The sequence below is a fragment of the Pseudophryne corroboree genome, chromosome 3 (genome assembly GCF_028390025.1).
Source record: "Pseudophryne corroboree isolate aPseCor3 chromosome 3, aPseCor3.hap2, whole genome shotgun sequence".
NCBI lineage: Eukaryota > Metazoa > Chordata > Amphibia > Anura > Myobatrachidae > Pseudophryne > Pseudophryne corroboree.
This window is the reverse complement of record NC_086446.1, coordinates 618,489,326-618,505,857: the sequence shown is the minus strand read 5'-3', so window position 1 is coordinate 618,505,857 and position 16,532 is coordinate 618,489,326. Positions and strand designations below refer to the sequence as shown.

Here is a 16,532-nt window from a genome sequence, read left to right as displayed (position 1 = left end):
CGAGATGGCGTTTTTTCTTCAAAGTGTCATCTCGGTCATTTACTAAACACTAATCACGGCAGTGATGAGGTCATTCGTATTTTTTTGCTAGTCCAAGTTCAAAATTACGAATGAATACACCATCGGTCAAATTACGCCTGTTTAGATATGAATCTCGGTCATTTACTAACCATTCGTAATTGCATTTGCTGCCGCGAAAATGATTTCGCGGCCGCGAAAAATTACGATTCGCATTTTTTTCCTAAAAAAAAACGCGCCAGCCTTTGAAAACCGCGTTTACATGTGAACTTAATTATCCATTACTCACACCTGTTTTTTTGGGCCTATAAAAGTGTTTCAGGCACATTCTGAACTACTCTCACTCTGAAATGGCGGCTGTAGTGTGTGGCAATGGTTTTTTGTTGGCTGTGGGATACGTTAGACTGCTCCATGAGGCTTCCAGGAATCAGGACCAGGTAAGTGAACATGGCCAACAGGTTGTCCAGGTACCGCGGAGGCTGCGCCAGCCTCGTTTTTTTAGAGGGAGTTTAAACTTAAATGCATTGTCCGATGATAGGGTCATACAGATGTTCCGCCTAAATAGAAACAACATTTTCCACCTGTATGACCTTGTCAAACTGGGCATAGACCCTGAGACAGCACGCTCTCGCTCTGTCTCAGGCCTACACAAACTCCTGGCTGTGTTACACTTTATGGCTACTGGGAGCTTCCAGGCTGTGGCAGACGACGTCATTGGGATCTCACAGCCCACCTTTTCAAGATTTTTGATGCAGGTGAGTCTAAAAATACATATGCGGTTATGGCTAAGTGTTGCTTGTGTAAGTTGAAACACCACAGTATTGTAGAGAATACCTAACATGACACTCACCTTAGCTTATTTAATGTCCACTCAGGTTTTGGATGTGTTGGAGCCACACATTAAAGCCTCAATCTGCTTCCCTACTGAGGAGTCGGAGTGGAGTGCTGTCAGGGTAGCTTTCTATGAGCTTGCAGGCATGCCCAATGTGCTGGGGGCCATAGATTGCACACACGTTCAGCTGAGATCACCTAAGGGCCGCCAGTATATATATACTAATAGGCATATGGATCAATCAACTAATGTCCAGGTGGTCTGTGATGCAAATTTAAAAATTATGAGTGTTGTTGCAGGTTACCCTGGTGCCTGCCATGACTCCTTCATCCTCAGTCAGTCATCGCTCTTCGATAAATTTGAGGAGGGACAAATGCCTGATGGCTGGCTGTTGGGTATGTTGAAAATGTTATGTGTGTATGTCTTTTAACCACAGCCTAGATTTTGGAGGAGGTGATAGAATAATCTAACATATGTCCTAATGTTGACTATATATGTTTTTCAGGTGATGGGGGTTACGGCTGCTACTCTTGGCTCCTTACTCCATTGTCCCAACCTGATTCTCCTGCTGAACACAGTTATAATCATGCACATAAGGCTACGCGGAATGTGATAGAAAGATGTTTTGGGGTGCTGAAGTCACGTTTTCGGTGTCTGGATAAATCTGGTGGCCTTTTGTTGTATAGTCCCTCAAAGGTGACTCGGATTGTGTTCTGCTGCTGTTTTCTCCATAATCTGTGTTTAAGTCAACATCTGGCACATGGTGAGGGAGAAAGCAGTCAGCAAGCAGAGGAGTTAGATACATCTGGTGACAGTGTGAGTACAATTGTAGGGAGGCAGGTACGTCAAGAAGTGATCCTGCGATATTTTACAGGTAAGTTTTATTATGCTGTAATTATCCTTCACTAAACACTTTGCTCTACTTTCTATTGTGTGTTCTGTTACTTACTGTTTGTTGTTTATAGTGGTGTGTCCATTGTGCTTAGTTGATGCTAACAAAACATTTACAGTCATTACCCTTGAAAAACATAACTACATACATACAGACCAGCTTAAAAATTTTTGGAGACGGACACAGGAATGTTTTTTTTTAACAAATTTTTTATTTATTTGCACAAAAAGATTGGTGTTATTTTTTTCGCTTGTGTGTGCTGGGTGCTGGCTCACTGGCACGTGCTCTTGAGGAACGCCGGACAGGGGAGGTTACTGGCGTTTGAACAGGGGTCGTGGTCCCCGAGCTGGAGGTAACTTGCTGAGCTCCCATCATAGCAATATTGCTGCTCAAATTATTTAAACTGGCAATCAGCTGAGTGTTTGTAGCAGTGTGGCTGGCTACAATCCTGGATAAGGCCTCTTTCACCACTTGATTGTGTTGAATGATCTGAACGAGTGCCTGCTGATGTCGCTGTTGCTCATCTATAATGCGGGATAAATGTGCATTCATTTGGCTGTTTTCAGCCCTAATTTGCTCCATTGAGGTAGCCATTCTCCCTACTTGTACTATCAGTCTGCCCGAGTTGCGACTAATACGCGGTAGATGATGGGGCAGACTGGCAAGGTGTTGTGTATGTTGGGTCAGGGTGGCATTGCTTTGGGCCTGTTGGCTTGTCCAACTGGCCCAAAAATCGCCAGGAATTTGGCTTGGGGGCGGAGCTTGTGCCAGTTGGGGACTGATGGATGGTTGGGGTATATCCTGCAACTGTATTGGCATGCTTGGATCAACAGCTGTAAGTTGCAGTGTGAAGGATGGCTCTTGTTCTGGTCCCTGCTGGTCCTCGGCGGACATCAAGTTGTGCTCTGTATGGGGTAGGCAACATGCAATGTTATTTTTTTTAATTTGGCCTGGCTAATGCAACACATTAATACATTCCTAATACTACATTTTTGCATTATTAGCACTTGTTTTTCTCAACGTTAACAATTTATAATTTTTATATTTTAAAAAACCAACACAGGCGCAAACATTGCCAAATTTGCATATTCCTCAATTAACTAACTTCCCTCCACACCATTACACTGTTAGATTCCCTCCCCTCACCACGATATAGACTACTTACCTGTATAGTCCAGAGGAGCGGAGCAAGTAAGCCATCTACATACTGGTCAGGGGCGATGTGTGAACACTCTAATGGTTTTTTTATTTCGGTCCAACATTTAATTTTATTCATATTTTTTTAAAAATGTGAACGTGTGTGTGCTTAATGTATCCTCAAATCTGTTGTTTTCATACAAATAGGTTGTCTAGACCATCCACTAAGACCTTATCTAATTTTATTAAAGCACCTTGAGCAATTGAAGACGTTACATCACATTGATTGTTGAGGAAAACATGTAAACTCCAAACCAACTAACAACATCTTAAGTGTACTGTGTATATTATTGCTTATGTGTTTAATTTATGTTTTTACTCACCAGATAACTGAGGTGATCTGGCCTCATCACTCTGCGAACTCGACAATAGTGCCAGTGGTGGCTGGGGTGACACTGCCGAAAGTCTTCGCCTGGGTGGGGATGATGGAGGTGCGGAATCAGAGCCAAGACGCCGTGTCTTAGTTGGCCTCCTGGGTAAGTGGCCCAAGCCCTGTGATGGGCGGCTTACAGGAGGTCGGCTTCCAGAAGCAGAACCTAGGTGCAAAATTTAAACTTAATATTTTGTACTTCTATGAGTTTTCAGAATATGTGACTACAGTGAAGACTTACCTGCAATACCGGCATCATCCTGACTTGTGTGAGGCCTGTCTGGGCGGCTGGTCTGTGTGACTGTGGAAAAAGTGACCCCAACATTATTACCATGTTTTTGGAAAAATGACCCACTGAAAACCATTAATGTACTGTAAGCATCTATATGGTTTTGTTTAAAACAAATTTTTAAGCTTAAGAGCTTCTACATTCATGATTTTGAGTTGAATATCAAAATGTACTTGATGTGGCACACAATAAATTTATTTAAAATAAGTTTTTGGTCTCAGATATTGCAGAGATTGAGTACTTGCAAATATTTTTAAAATGTAATGTTTTAAAAATTTCCCCGCTTTTCTGTTTGTTAAAAAAACAAAAACCTTTTGTGGATTTTAAACAAACACACATGTTCAAGCATTATCGCCAAAAATTGCAACAAAAAAAGAAAAAAAAACATTCAAAACACAAACACACCTTAAGGGAGCTTAGGCACGCAATCTGTTTTGTGAGAAAAAAATCATCCTTTAAACTTTAAAAATGAAATTAACTAAATTTTACAGACATTTTAAGAACAATATTACAAAACAAACTTACCATCCTGCGTGGGTCGGTCCGAATCCCGGACATGAGTAGCAGACACCACTTCGCCAGGAATCAATGCCCGCACAGGCTCCTCCCAGTCCCGATAGCTTACATGTAAAGGTGGCCCACCTCCGGTTCTCCGTGCAGATTTGGACTCTTTGGCCATCTTGGCCTTGACACGCCGCTTAATATCATAGAAACGCTTGCGGCACGTGTCCTCTGTCCGCCTCACCACACCCTCACTATTCACAGCAAGTATGACTTGCCCCCACAGGGCAGACTTCCTGCGGGAGGACACCCTGGCAGCATCCTGACCAAACAATTGGCGATGGTGCTTCATCAGCTCACGCACCAACGCCATGTTTTCAGCATAACTGAACTTTATATTCCTGCCAGTCTTGGTAGTGGTGCGTGGCTGCGGTGCCACAACACCATCACTATCACTGGAAAATCCAGCAACAGGCACCCCCTCCTCCTCCTCCTCCTCCTCACTAACCTCCTCCCTCTCACTACCCCCCTCCACCTCACTACCAGCCTCCACCTCACTACCAGCCTCCACCTCACTACCAGCCTCCACCTCACTAACCTCCGCCACCACACTGACCTCTGAGTCGGACATGACAAACAACATAAAACACACAAAAATGAAAACACAAAACACACTCCTCCACTACTCCTACTACACACCACACAGCCAACACACACGCTCACTCACTCACAAACAATGACAAAAGACTGAAAAAAAAAACAAGGACAAAAAAGTTTACAAACTGGGAAAAAACAATACTACAAAGATCACAAGACTACTAACACACACAGTACAGCACTCAACAATCGCCAAACTCCTCTCCAAATCCACCAAAAACTCCACCAAACTCACCAACTCCAAATACACCTTCCTCTCTCCTCTCCACTAGCTAAACCCACGAGGTGCGGAGTGTTTGGGGCGTTTTTATAGTAACATGCACAGACACTCCTCCTTCACGAATACAACCAATCACGGCCGCGTGACGTAAACGAAACTTAGGAGTAAAAACGCGGCCGCAAATTCCAAATCACTGCCGTAACAGACTTGTGACGCAGTCGTAAAAAAAACGCAACAACGCGGCCGCAAAATAGCAAACGCGGCCGCATTCAGCAGCAAAAAAACACGAATGACATCGACATCGGAAGATACGGAAAATACGAATACGACTGCTTAGTAAATGAGTCGTAATCAATTCAAAAAGTTGCAGATTTACACTGTCGATGTCAGTCGTGATTGAACTTGAACATGATTCTGAAAAATACGAATCTTAGTAAATATACCCCCCTGAGTGAAAGTATGAACGACAGGTATAGACGCAATTTTCCTCTGAAACCATACCAATAAGGCAGATATACGAACCTTGAGGTTGGCAAGATGAAGACCTAGGTCAAGGCCTTGTTGCAGAAAAGCCAGGATTCTGGATGTTGTGAATCGATATGCATCATAATTCTATCAGCACACCAGGTGAAGTAAGAATTCTAGACCCTGTAATAAATCTTGGCAGATGCCAGTTTGCGGGCTTTCAACATAGTTTGGATAACCACCTCGGAAAATCCGGTTTAGGCAGAGGGAATTTCTTCCCTGGAGTAGACCAGGGATCCCGTCTGATGTCCACTAAATGGTCAGAATGGGGTGACAGAGTTTTAACCACCTTCTGCCATTTAAACATATCAGTTTTCTTTGCCATAGTAGTGGAATTCTCATCATCAGAGATTTGTAGGATTTGTTTAATAGCAACCACTAAGGTAGGGACATCAGTCTGCAAGGGAGAATCCTCATCAGTAACACCAGATTCAGTGTCTGACAGGACCGTATGCTCCTCCTCCTCTTCAGATGAAACATCAGAGAGGTATGTGGACTCTGAGGAGGAAGTAGCCCACTTAGATGATCCAGAGGCACGGGAGTGACCTGGGGTGGATTTCTGTCTAACCAAAGACTGATGTAATTGTTGCAGTTGGTTAGATAATTTTTCCGCCCAAGGCAGAGTAACCATAGGGACAATATGTGGCTGTAGTGGCACAGGTGGTCCCATAGGGGGGGCGTAAGGTGTTCTACCAGAGTACCCAGTAGGTTAGTGAACGCAACCCAGCGTGGCTCCTGAGTACACCCAGGAGCTGCGGACTGACTAGGTGGTGTATGACACATAGGGGGTGATTCCGAGTTGTTCGCAAGATTCTTCGTGCGCACAACATATTCGCATTTTTGCGAACACGTTGCACAATAGCAAATAACCGGCCCAAACGTATTTTTGCTGTTTCGTACGCAGTATTATACAAAGTAGGCGTATGCCAAATGACACCGCACTAATGCGTACCCATCGCAATTTCACAATCCTCATCGTAAAAATCCTAACTCCTCGTAAATTTACACATTCTTCTTAAAAATGCTCACGCTTTTGCGGAAAAACGCACAGCAATGGTTTTTTCCCCCCAAGTTATATTACACCTTTCAATTCAAACTCAACAAGCCTTCCTCAATTACGAATCTAATTAGTGTAATGAATGATTGTGGTTATGACCAATTAAGTCTTCAAAGAATACCTACAGAACACTTTGTAGGCATAATTGGCCATTACCATGTTTGTTTTTAAATAAGTGAAATAGATGTGTAAACTGTGCCGGGGTTAATGTTAAATAGCATATTTTAATGTGGAGGTGTAGTGTGTGAATATATGTGTTTACATGTTTTTCTAAACAATAAGCTCCTAACTGACATAATTTGTTTGTTTGTAAATAATAAGATTAATAATCGTAAGTTTGATGTGTGTTTTTTGCAAGGTAACCAATTTCTGCTAGGCAATATGCTGTTCCTTTATTGCATTAAATAACACAACAACCGCTTAACTGAAAAAAAAAAAAATATTTTTTGAACATTATTTTTTTTGGTTTATTTTAACATATATAAAAAAAAAAGTCAAATTTAACAAAATTTTTGGAGCCTTTCCACATCGGCCATCATGGCCTGCAAATGGGCCTTTAAGCTGGCAAGGATGCCAGGCAGGCTTGTGGGATCTCCAACTGCACCATCTGAAATGCAGAGCAAAAATAATATTTAAAAAATTACTCACATTACCTATTACACAAGCAAGCCACAAAGCACACTTTAATGGCAAAGGGACTACATCATGGATGTTTGAATGTTAAAACAGTACCAACACACAAGCATGCTCAGCAATGTTTGTTATTGTTAATTAAAAAAATTAGAAAGTGTACCACACCATGATGTACATTTACTAAGATGGGAGTTCTATTTAAGATGGGACGTTGCCCATAGCAACCAATCAGATTACACATATCTTCTAGAAGGTGCTAAATAAATGAGAAGTTGAATCTGATTGGTTGCTATGGGCAACATCCCATCTGGAATAAAACTCCCATTTTAGTAAATGTAACCCCATGCTGGGATTAATTCACATCTGGAGTGAAGCAGACTGTATTTTTAGGTGTTTGCCCTGCATCATCACACTGCATATCAACATCTTCAGAAGGACAACATATCCTAGCATGCCCACACTCCCTGAAAGCCTGCCTTACTACATAAGGTGAAACATGTTTTTTTTAATCTAAAAAAAATTTTTTTTGAGTGTAACTTTCACAACACAAAGCATTGTGTCCTTAGCCTGGCTAACAAAGTGAAGCATGCGAGTTGAATGTGCAAATATTAGGAATACCCAGGCACAAGTGTAAAAGAACAACAACATACTAAACTCCACTCAGGTCTAACTGTTTCACTGACAACCTAGCACATATAAACCCTGTTGTCCTGGCAACCCTGTCGACCTACTGAGTATCGACCTAGAGTGGACACCCTAAACAATGCAGACATAGACACTGTACATCTAATGATACTCACACAAATGTAAATGCAACATCCATACCATGATGAAGAAAACAAACATTTTTCCTTGGGCCAAGATTGGCCACAGTACAACACTGCATGTATTGGAATTTGAAGTTAAAGTAGGTAACAAATACATTATAAATGTGTTAACACTTACTCTCATCAGCCACATGCGCAGCACCCTCAACAGCCTTAGGGGCTTCTGCTGCCCATTCACTGGGTGGGGAAGGAGGCTGGATGGGGGAAGGAGGGTGGATGGGGGAAGGAGGAGGGATTGGGGAAGGAGGATGGAATGGGGAGTTGTTTACAGAGGGTGGGTCTGATTGAGAGGGGGAGGGGGGCGGAGAGGGTGTTTGGGCCACAGAGTGGGAGGGGGCCAGAGAGGGGGAATGGGAAAGAGAGGGGGAGGTGGGCGGAGTGGTGGTTTGGCCTACAGAGGGGGAGGGGAACAGAGAGGGGTATTGGCATAGGCGTGCGCAGCACATTTTATTAGGGGGTGCACTGTTGGAGGGGTGTGTCTAGCACCGCCTTTTGGGAGTGTCTAGCACCATCTATTGACGGTCAGCGTAATAAAAAATATCCACCCTTGTACCAATCCTAATAAAGCAGATACATTGTCAGATGTTGTGGTGTGCACCAAACAAACACTCCTGATGGCACTCACTGAAATTACACTGCTCCTCCTCAGCCTGGTCTGGCTCCCCCTCTCTTTCCCCTGCAAGCTGCAGTCACTCACTGACACTGACAGTCACATACTAGTTACTGCTACTGCTGGAAAAACGCGTTACGTGTCAATGCTGCTGCCGGCCGTCTGCCAGTATTGAATTTGCGCTCCTAAGAGGAATACTGGCTGCATGCTGCTCCTCATCAGTGGCGTTGGCTAGAATAGAAGGAAAGAGGTGGGCGTGTGATGGGTGGGCGTGTGAGCAGCATGATGTCATCACGTCACATCACACAGTTTTTGTACATGGAGTTTTTGTACATGGAGGTGGAGCCGGGAGTTTGAAAGCCGATAAAGGGTGCCTTGATTAACCCAGACGTCCGGTCAGTAATGCAGTCCTGACAGGGTGCAGCACAGAGGGGACAGTAATCAGCCTGCTCGGCAATTGCTGCATCCGGCATGTGAGATCGGCTTGTCGGACATTAGGGGGTGCCTGTGCGCACCAGGCACCCCCCCTGCGCACACCTATGGATATTGGTAAAGAGAGGGGGAGGGGAACAGAGAGGGGTATTGGTAAAGAGAAAGGGAGGGGGCTGAGAAGGGGATTGGGAAGGAGAGGGGGATTGGGCGACAGAAGGGGAGGGGGGCTGAGAAGGGGATTGGGAAGGAGAGGGGGTTTGGGCGACAGAAGAGGAGGGGGGCTGAGAAGGGGATTGGGAAGGAGAGGGGGATTGGGTGACAGAAGGGGAGGGGGGCTGAGAAGGGGATTGGGAAGGAGAGGGGGATTGGGCGACAGAAGGGGAGGGGGGCTGAGAAGGGGATTGGGAAGGAGAGGGGGATTGGGCGACAGAAGGGGAGGGGGGCTGAAAAGGGGATTGGGAAGGGCTTGCTGCAGCAGCTTGCCGTTGTGTTCGCCCTAGAATGACATAGGTAATATTTAGGTTGTTGGTTTAAAAATTATAACAACAGTATTTTTCAATTACACTGTTCTGTCTCATGTTAAAGACACAGGGGTAAAATTGATAATTTTTGAATATTTTAAAAACTGGTGATGTTGCCCATAGCAACTAATCAGATTCTACGTAACATTTATTAGGCTGCTTCTAGAAGATAATATATTTAATCTGATTGGTTGCTATAGGCAACATCATCAGTTCTAAAAAGCTCCCACCTTAGTAAATTTACCCCACAGAGCAAGTTATTAGGGTTCAGTTGACAGCCTGTGTAGCAAGCAACTCAGTACAACAGCATTCACTTTTTCAGAAGCACTTTGCTACACAGTCAGTACTGCTTGCCCTAACCACACACACTGTGTCATGTCTGTTCTACAATAGTTCATTGTCAGTGTGCTAATTTTCACACTATATAATTTAGTGAAAATATGCAAGTTTTGCATTACAAAGTTCTGCTAATAATCTCAGTGTTATTTAATGTAATATGACACTTACTGCGCCTACGTCTAGTGCGGATTTGTTGGCGGAGCTCTGCCAACAGGTCCGGTGTGCGACGGCGGAGGTCGCTCCAGCGCCTTTCAAGCTGGATTATGGAGCGTGTGGTCCGGGTGCGGCTGCGGAGTATGCGACGGACCTCCGAGTAGGCCTAAAGGCTTTATCCTATTGAGGATAAAGGGGGCTGCACGGCCTACGCGGCGGTCCATCACCGCGACCAACACGCGCAGCTCACGGTGGCTAAATGCTGCTGCGCGCATGGTGCCAATGGCGTTTTCCATATATGGGTTTATATTTATAGTGTGTGGTGGCATGTGATTGGTTGTAAATTTATGGTGTCATCTAATAAACTTTATTGATGTGTGCATTGTTGTGAAGGACAGTGGGTACAGTTCGCAATAGCAAAAATTTGCAGCCGCGGAAGAACAAAAAGCACAATACATACACTCACAATTACACTCACAATTACACTCACTCACACTCACATACACACACACTTATAGAAAAGTAATGGTACAATCTGTGTACTCACCACATTTGACAATAACAATCAGCTGCACAAAGTCACTAAGTTTACGACATTAAGGATCATATGTTGTGTAATTTGTAATGTAAACAGATGCACAAGCCAAAACAAAATTAAAATAAAATTAAAATAAAAAAAACCCAGTTTTTAAACCATAAATAAGCACTACGCAACACAGCATTAAAACATTTGCTAACTAACAAACGCACATTTGTCTGCAATATACTGAAACAAAAACTCACTCTGCACAGTTGGACCAGACACGACAACCTTCTCTGAAAAACATAAAACCTCCATCTGCCATCATACACCCACTCACACAGGCTGCAATCCAGACTCTTAAATAGGCTGTACAATTAATGGAAGAATTAGCATAATTGACATCTGTGTGAATTACCGCACTGGACACGCAGCTATAAATAGCTACACACCTGTGCAAACACACATGCCACCAGCAACATGGCTACTCGTGAGCAGTTGGCAGCAGAAATGGACCGCGTGCACCAGCAGATGTCCGCTTTGACACATAGGCGCCTAGCGTTAAGGAGGCAGATGATGGAATCCGCAGGTGCGGATTCTGAAGTAGCGGGACCCAGTACTAGAGACATTCCATCTTCTGATACCCAGCAGTTAGCAGTGGATACCCTGCCAGACATACATACTGGGGGAACTGAGGGAGATTCTGCAATACCCTCACAAACACAAACTACACAGGCAGCTAGTGAAGAGGGACAGGACGAAAGCTCACAGGCTACTTCTAAGAAAAAAAAAAGGCAGCCCACCTTCACTAAGAGGGAGTTACGTGTTTTGGTCACACAGGCCATGGCAAAAATACATAGAGGACCAAAAAACATGGGTGCTGCAACCAACGATAGAATCTGGAGGGACATCACTGATTCTGTTAATGAAGTCGGCTCAATAGTTCGAACATCACAAGAAGTTCGAAGACGGTAAGTGTATATTGCCAGTCCATTTTCTGTGCCAAGTATTCTTAAAAAGTTAGTTAGATGTGATGTTGCCTATAGCAACCAAATGCATAACATGTGTACTATATATTAAAGCAGGTATTCATAATTTTTCTCTACCTTGCCCCTATTTTTCCCCACATATGTAGTTGGGCCGACTTCAAATCCCGCCTGAAGGGCAAGAGGTCTGCGGAGTGGAATGCCTTGAGGGCAACAGGGGGAGGTCCAGCTGCCACTGTGGAGTACACAGAAATTGAGGAGATGGCGATGGACTGTGTCCGTTACGAGGAGGGGGTAGGGGTGTCTTATATGGACACGGACCTGCCTGAAATACTGATGGCACATGACTTGCCAGGTAAGTTTACACACATATTCCTAAACAACTAATTAAGTGGATCCAAAAGTCTCATGTTTAATTGTAAAACTCTTTTTCCACTCATTCTTCTATTTCCTTTGAACATAACACAGCACAGGTGGATGATCAGCTAGAGTCAGAGGAGGGTAATGTGGCTGAGGCTGAGGTGGAGGGACCTAGTGTCTCTGGCACTGTGGGACCACAAATCCCACCCATCCAGATTCCAACTGGACCCCCCACCCAACCCTCTGCTATCCCGGACATCCTGTCTCAAATAGCAAGGTATGGTGAGAGCCTGAATGCTTTTCAAGACAGGATGATCCGGGAGGTTAGCCAGACACCTGTCCAGCTCACTGAGCACAGAACCAGTGTGGAGCAAGGTGTAGCTCAACTCTGCCAAGGTCTGGCAGAGATCAGGCAGGGCCAAGAGCAACTCGCCTCCTCCTTCAAAGACACAGCAAAATCCATCTTGCAAGGGCTCCAGGACATCGCTGTCTCCCTTGCCCACAGTGGCAGAGAGCCAGCCACATCTGCTCCCTCCCCTCCCTCTGCCCAGGAAGAACATCCCACTGGGCAGGGCCCTCGAAGGTCGCTTCGCAGACCGAGCCATGAAGAACTTCATCAGGCGGGAAAAAAGAAGAGAAAGTGATGTCTCTCCAGATGGGCAGCACCCATGTTTTTCATGTTGCCTCAATGTATTTTTTGTGTTGGCTTGTGTGGCCAGAATGGAGAACTCCCTCAAAGTGAAATGATCTATTTCTGTTTCTGTATATTGTAGCCTGTGAGTTTTTTTCCTGTACACCAGAGCCATCTTCCTCTTCCTAGCGTGCTGTGTATTGTTGTGTTTGTGTGTTGGTTCCAGAATCTAACTCAGTTCCCCTAAAAATTATGTCTGGCTGGGTGTTCACAACATATTTTTTTTTTCTTTAAAATTCAAATTTTGTCAGAAGATGGTGTTTCCCTAGTACTGGGTTCTGCTATGTGATTTGTGTCAGTGGCATCTGCTTGCTGCTATGTCCATCTTTGTCTGTGGCTACAGGTAGCCATGTTGTTTTGCCCAATGAATATACTTTTTTAGTAAAAAAAAATTTGAAATTATTTTTGTTTGTGTACTTTATTAAAGTTAATGCATTATGTACAACTTAGCCCAGTAAAGTTTAGCATGGCATATAGACATTTGTGGAACAAGGGAACAATCCAAATATTCATACAAACATTGCATCTTTCAAAATGCAACAGGTATGCCTTGCACAACACTTTACTGGCCATATAAAAATAGTATTTACAAATAGGTTCTTGGGTTACTAGGGGCAACATGACATAATATCAAACATTGACAGATATTCCCACCAAAGTTAAACATTTATAAAAAAACAAACAAAAAAAAGGTGTAGGCTGCATTATGTTGCTCATGATATTTGTTATGTACAAAGGAATATTTTTATGTCGTTTAGATTTTGCTGATGTAGTTTTTAAGTTTGGTTATTTCCACTTGTTTGCATTTGGTAGTATTTATGTCAAAATTAAAACATGCATTTAACAACAATGTTTAGTTAATAACTAAAACAAATCATGCCTTATTTGGCAGCGTGTCAGATTTATAGTTGCTAACAACAAAAATGTAATGTGTCCACACATTTGCTGTTTGCAGTATTTCAGAAGAGCAGTGCTTGGAAAGTAATTGGACAACAGATGAATGGAATTTCTAATTAACTGCTAATTATTGCAGACACACTTGTAACAGTACTTCGCAAATGCAGAGTAACTGCAGACCTACTCCTATGCTGCGTCAAGATGGCGAACATTTGTTGTGTTCATTTTACTATCGGGAACGCATTTCTGCTCAAAACACGCCTACTGCTGGTTGCATACTCCCACACTAGCCGCCCACTTTCACGCCCATTTCGTTAGATAGCGAAGCCGAGCCTCTGTCACGCCTTTGTCACTCCCTGTTTTCGGTTGTGTAGTACGAGAAAAAATTATGTTAGCAATTTTGCACAAGCGTCGTATCACTGCCTGTGCGCACGCGCAGTTCAGCAGTTGCGCATGCGCAGTTTGCGGATTTACGCCGTTTGCGATGCGATGAACTGCTGCGAACAACTCGGAATGAGGGCCATAGTACATAGACCATCATACAAAACTTCCCCTTTTGGCAAATCCCTGGAGCATGACAAAGGAGACCTTAGAAGAAAAGGGGGGTGTTGTAGGTGCACTGTCTCTAGCATTACTGATATCATACAGCTTAGCATATAATAAATAGTGGAGTTTAGTTATGTATTGATCAATGCATGTAGCTGCAGCCCCACGGCAAGGGACTCCACTGTGCTGCAGTACCTAACACTATAGGGGTTCAAACCTAGGGCACGGGACCCCCCAAAAAACCATAGCCAAGCAACCCCAGGGCATCGCAGGGAATAATTATGTGTAGTGAGAAGGATTAAGGGATAGGTGAGAAAAAAAGGGGTGTTATGGGGTGAATTAATATAAGTGAAAAAAAATGTGTAACATGTATAATAAACAAACGGTGAAAGTGCCAAATTAAATGTAATGCTGCGATGCCCTGTTGTCGCCCAGCCACGGCAGTCCAGGAGGCCCCGTACCCAAGGAGCCACCCCATTTCTGACCTATTGTTCAGAATAATTGGACTTACCTAGAATTGTGCCATATTCACAAGTGCAGTCATGCTAGGTACCCTAGTTAAAATAAATGAGGGTCAGGTGCGGGTGGGTGCAAGTCTAAGAATGAAGGTGTCTCACTCCTTCAGGTGTGTCTATACAAAACACTTTTAGTTTGCTAGGGAGGGGCTTTAGACTGCACACCTAAAGCTGCCAGTAATGTGAGGTGCTACCTACTGAGACTTGTAGTTCTACAGAAGAAAAGGGGGGTGTTGTAGGTGCACTGTCTCTAGCATTACTGATATCATACAGCTTAGCATATAATAAATAGTGGAGTTTAGTTATGTATTGATCAATGCATGAAGCTGCAGCCCCGCGGCAAGGGACTCCACTCTGCTGCAGTATCTAACACTATAGGGGTTCAAACCTAGGGCACGGGACCCCCCAAAAAACCACAGCCAAGCAACCCCAGGGCATCGCAGGGAATAATTATGTGTAGTGAGAAGGATTAAGGGATAGGTGAGAAAAAAAGGTGTGTTATGGGGTGAATTAATATAAGTGAAAAAAATGTGTAACATGTATAATAAACAAACGGTGAAAGTGCCAAATTAAATGTAATGCTGCGATGCCCTGTTGTCGCCCAGCCACGGCAGTCCAGGAGGCCCCGTACCCCAGGAGCCACCCCATTTCTGACCTATTGTTCAGAATAATTGGACTTACCTAGAATTGTGCCATTTTCACAAGTGCAGTCATGCTAGGTACCCTAGTTAAAATAAATGAGGGTCAGGTGCGGGTGGGTGCAAGTCTAAGAATGAAGGTGTCTCACTCCTTCAGGTGTGTCTATACAAAACACTTTTAGTTTGCTAGGGAGGGGCCTTAGACTGCACACCTAAATCTGCCAGTAATGTGAGGTGCTACCTACTGAGACTTGTAGTTCTACAGAAGAAAAGGGGGGTGTTGTAGGTGCACTGTCTGTAGCATTACTGATATCATACAGCTTAGCATATAATAAATAGTGGAGTTTAGTTATGTATTGATCAATGCATGAAGCTGCAGCCCCGCGGCAAGGGACTCCACTCTGCGGCAGTACCTAACACTATAGGGGTTCAAACCTAGGGCACGGGACCCCCCAAAAAACCACAGCCAAGCACAGCAGGCACGACCTCCACCCGGGAGAGTGGGGACTTCATCCAGAAGTCTTCCAGCTGATTGTAAATCGTTGGGAAAGGCCACAGGTGGACATGATGGCATCCCGCCTCAACAAAAAGCTAAAAAGATATTGCGCCAGGTCAAGGGACCCTCAGGCGATAGCTGTGGACGCTCTAGTGACACCGTGGGTGTACCAGTCGGTTTATGTGTTCCCTCCTCTTCCTCTCATACCAAAGGTACTGAGGATAATAAGAAAGAGAGGAGTAAGAACTATACTCATCGTTCCGGATTGGCCAAGAAGGACTTGGTACCCGGAACTACAAGAAATGATCTCAGAGGACCCTTGGCCTCTGCCGCTCCGACAGGACCTGCCACAGCAGGGGCCCTGTCTGTTCCAAGACTTACCGCGGCTGCGTTTGACGGCATGGCGGTTGAACGCCGGATCCTGATGGAAAAGGGCATTCCGGTTGAAGTCATTCCAACGCTGATAAAGGCTAGGAAGGATGTGACAGCAAAACGTTATCACCGCATATGGCGAAAATATGTTGCTTGGTGTGAGGCTATGAAGGCCCCAACAGAAGAATTTCAGCTGGGTCGATTTCTGCACTTCCTACAGTCAGGAGTGACTATGGGCCTAAAATTGGGATCCATTAAAGTCCAGATTTCGGCCCTGTCTATTTTCTTTCAAAAAGAACTGGCTTCACTGCCTGAGGTTCAGACGTTTGTTAAGGGAGTGCTGCATATTCAGCCCCCTTTTGTGCCTCCAGTGGCACCTTGGGATCTCAACGTTGTGTTGGATTTCCTAAAATCTCATTGGTTTGAGCCACTTCAGAC

The 16,532-nt window shown here is 44.2% G+C and overlaps 2 long non-coding RNA genes across 2 annotated transcripts in view; one reads left to right on the top strand and one right to left on the bottom strand.

Moving 5' to 3' along the window:
- Nucleotides 1-16,532, top strand: part of LOC135058084 (uncharacterized) — a 101,384-nt gene that overhangs the window by 22,091 nt on the left and 62,761 nt on the right. The gene's annotated exons all lie outside the window — the stretch shown is intronic.
- LOC135058083 (uncharacterized) lies at nt 2,545-3,613 on the bottom strand. The gene is made up of 3 exons (XR_010244585.1): nt 3,551-3,613; nt 3,263-3,475; nt 2,545-2,647 (listed from the first exon to the last, which is right to left on the bottom strand). It is a non-coding gene; the product is annotated as an uncharacterized LOC135058083 (long non-coding RNA).